We start from the raw sequence: 3404 nt of genomic DNA, 5'->3' as shown, positions 1-3404 counted from the left end.
GAGAATAAAGAAATAATAACGAACAATCAACTGCCGAGTGATTCTCTTCCAGTCTCTTCCAGGTTGAAACCAGGCGACTGGATCCTGATCAAAGTACTCCAAAGAAAAAACTGGAGCACTCCCAGGTGGGAAGGCCCCTACCAGGTCCTGATCACCACGCCCACGGCATGCAAAATTGCTGAACGACCTTCGTGGATTCATCAAAGTCACACCAAAAGGGTAGAGCCTATCTAAAGCATAGACCCTAGTCTCCTCCAGACCTCTTTGTGTTCGCCCGGTGGGGGGTAGGGTGATCAGGTGGCAACACTCGTGAACCCACCTCTCTGGCCGGGGTCTACTCACTGGGGGTCTTGAGAGAGAGACACAAGGTCAAGAAGAAGAGACGCTCACCCAAGGGAAAATCATCCAATCAAGATGACCAACATGCTATTACCAACTCTTCTGAGCCTGCTGGTTGTCTCCCAGAAACACGGGTTCAACCCTTGTAATGACACAGACGGACAGGCAAAGAAAACAGACGACCTCTACCTGTGTTACAACAAGACAAGCTTCACCTCTACCGTATGGATACCTTTTAACTCATTCTACGTAGGAGGATACAAAGCCGAAGCCTGGAAAGGCTACGACTGGTACCTATCCAGTTCAGACGGAAACAACCCAGGATGGGACACCATTTTCACTTATACTGGAAACGATTGGATACCATACAAAGAAGATAAACTACAAGGGTCTGCAAAAAATCTTTCAAAACAACTGGACTTGACTCAAGCAAATGATCATTTGATACTGAACTTCAACACAGAAAGCAACCCACTGCTGGAGAAACACCAAGTTCACAGAAAACAACCCACCTGGTTCCAACAACTAAAAAATCCAGCACGCTCAGTGGAACGCTGGCAGGAGACTCAAGTTGCTATCATCTAACCCTGTTCATATACAAGAGTGGAAAAGACCCACATCATTTCCTGTCAATATGTAACAACATAACGAAGGAAGTAAACACCTCAACGAGCCCCTCTTCTACAGACACAACTCCTGTTTTGACCAAAGGCCCACTATCAACAACCATGACAGCAGTGATGATAGTAGGGCCAAAACTGAAATCAGACGACTGGTTCCGAATAACCACAGGTATCACAGGACACACAAACAACTGGCTGTTGCTGGCAGAACAAGCAGCTCAAGATGCTAGTGATGACTGCATGGTCTGCCTAGGACCAAGACCAATACTGAGAGTGGTACCTGCACCTATAGGAGAAGATTGCCTGACAGCTGTCATGAACTGTACCAACATTGGAAACTCAAACTGCACAAAATGGGACAGAATTTTCCCCATCACCAAACAAGAAAAGAGAAAACCCATCTTCTCACGAGACGTGACACCAACAAACCACACCTGCATAAATATGACAGGTCCAGGAGAGAGGCTGGGAAGCCTTAATGCATCAAGCTGTCTAACCAGTACAGAAGTGGACCCCTCATTCAAACCAGAGAGCAGAGCCGATGTCTGGTGGTGGTGTGGGGACCCACAACTGTACGACCGCCTGCCCGGAAACTGGACTGGTGTCACTGTTGCTGCCCGTCCAAGTCATCAAACTCTCAGCCACTGACATCACCATAACAGCAGGACAACTGAAACTGGAGGGCCGAAAGAAGAGATCAGCACCAGTACAACCTGGACCAGATCCAACTTACGTCGACGCCATAGGAATTCCCCGAGGAGTACCAGATGAATACAAACTGGTGGACCAAGTGGCTGCCGGTTTTGAATCTTCAATATGTTGGTGGTGCACAATCAACAAGAACGTGGACCGCATAAACTACGTCCATTACAATGTGCAACGCCTAGGAAACCTGACACAATCGGGCCTCCATGCAGTAGCTGAGCAACTGAGAGCTACATCACTGATGTCTTTCCAGAACAGAATCGCGCTGGACATGCTACTGAGCGAGAAGAATGGGGTGTGTTCGATGTTCGGAGAGCAATGTTGTACCTTCATCCCTAACAACACAGCAGCTGATGGAAGTCTGACCAGAGCCCTAGAAGGCCTGAAGACTCTGAACGAGAAAATGAAGGAGCATTCTGGAGTTGACACTTCCACGTGGGACAACTGGATGGACATGTTTGGGAAATATCGGAGTTTGGCGTCATCAATCCTGGTATCCGTAGCAGTATTCGCAGCCATACTCACCTTGTGCGGATGCTGTTGCATACCTTGTATCAGAGCACTGATAAACAGACTTATCGCAACAGCCATAACTCCCCATGTCACATCCCCACCAGAGACTATGATGCTCCTTGAAAACAATGAAAGTGACACAGACTCTGAGGAAGAAGAGGACGACATATAAATAAGGAAAAAGAATTTATAATGTTGAACATTTAACTTTGCTAAATGACACTCTAGTTGAAAATGTACCCGCAAGTGACTAGAAGTTGATAAGATGCAAAATATTTGAACAACAACAGGGAATGATAGAAGTAACTTTTAAGTTTAAACTGCAGATGTCTATTATTAAAAGATACCTCCGTTATAAAGCTTTCAAATGTATTAAAATGTTCATATATTTTTGTATCACATGCCATTACATCCTGTCACGTACACACACACACACACACACACACACACACACACACACACACACACACACACACACACACACACACACACATGCTGATAAGTAAGCTTGAAAAACAGGAAATGCTATGCAACTGTCTCTTGGTATAAATAAATCTGACTGCAATGCCTCGGTTGTGAGTATCACCCGATCACTCACCCGTGCACGTAGCTCTATGAAACTCCTTATGACTGTCTTGTATTCCTTCATCGTATTTAAAAATGTCACACACCACTGACAAATTCTCAAACACGTACCCTAAAGCAGATGACTCGTAATCTGGAGAGGAAATGGCGTGTCACAAATCTAGAGGATCATCATTTAGCCTGGAGAAATAGTTTGCTGCTTTATAAGAAAGCCCTCTGCAAAGCCAGAACATCTTACTATTCATCACTGATTGAAGAAAATAAGAACAACCCCAGGTTTCTCTTCAGCACTGTAGCCAGGCTGACAAAAAGTCAGAGCTCTTTTGAGCCAACCATCCCTTTAACGTCAACTAGTAATGACTTCATGAACTTCTTCACAAATAACATTTTTATCATTAGAGAAAAAATTACCAATAATCATCCCACAGATGTAATATTATCTACAGCTACTCTTAGTACCATTGATGTTAAGTTAGACTCTTTTTCTCCAATTGATCTTTCTGAGTTAACTTCAATAATTACTTCCTCCAAACCATCAACGTGTCTTTTAGACCCCATTCCTACAAAACTGCTCAAAGAAGTCCTGCCATTAATTAATTCTTCGATCTTAAATATGATCAACTTATCTCTAATAATCGG

The 3404-nt window shown here is 44.2% G+C and overlaps 1 pseudogene; it reads left to right on the top strand.

Annotated features, from left to right (window-relative positions):
* Window positions 1-1067: 1067 nt before the first annotated feature.
* LOC146690338 (syncytin-A-like) lies at window positions 1068-2747 on the top strand (annotated as a pseudogene).
* The last annotated feature ends 657 nt before the right edge of the window (window positions 2748-3404 follow it).

This window comes from Copadichromis virginalis, linkage group LG16 (genome assembly GCF_057382275.1).
Source record: "Copadichromis virginalis isolate Kocher_CV1m ecotype Utaka linkage group LG16, C_Virginalis_male_GT1.1, whole genome shotgun sequence".
Lineage (NCBI taxonomy): Eukaryota > Metazoa > Chordata > Actinopteri > Cichliformes > Cichlidae > Copadichromis > Copadichromis virginalis.
Note: the sequence above shows the minus strand (reverse complement) of the source record. Positions and strands in the feature narration are given on the sequence as shown.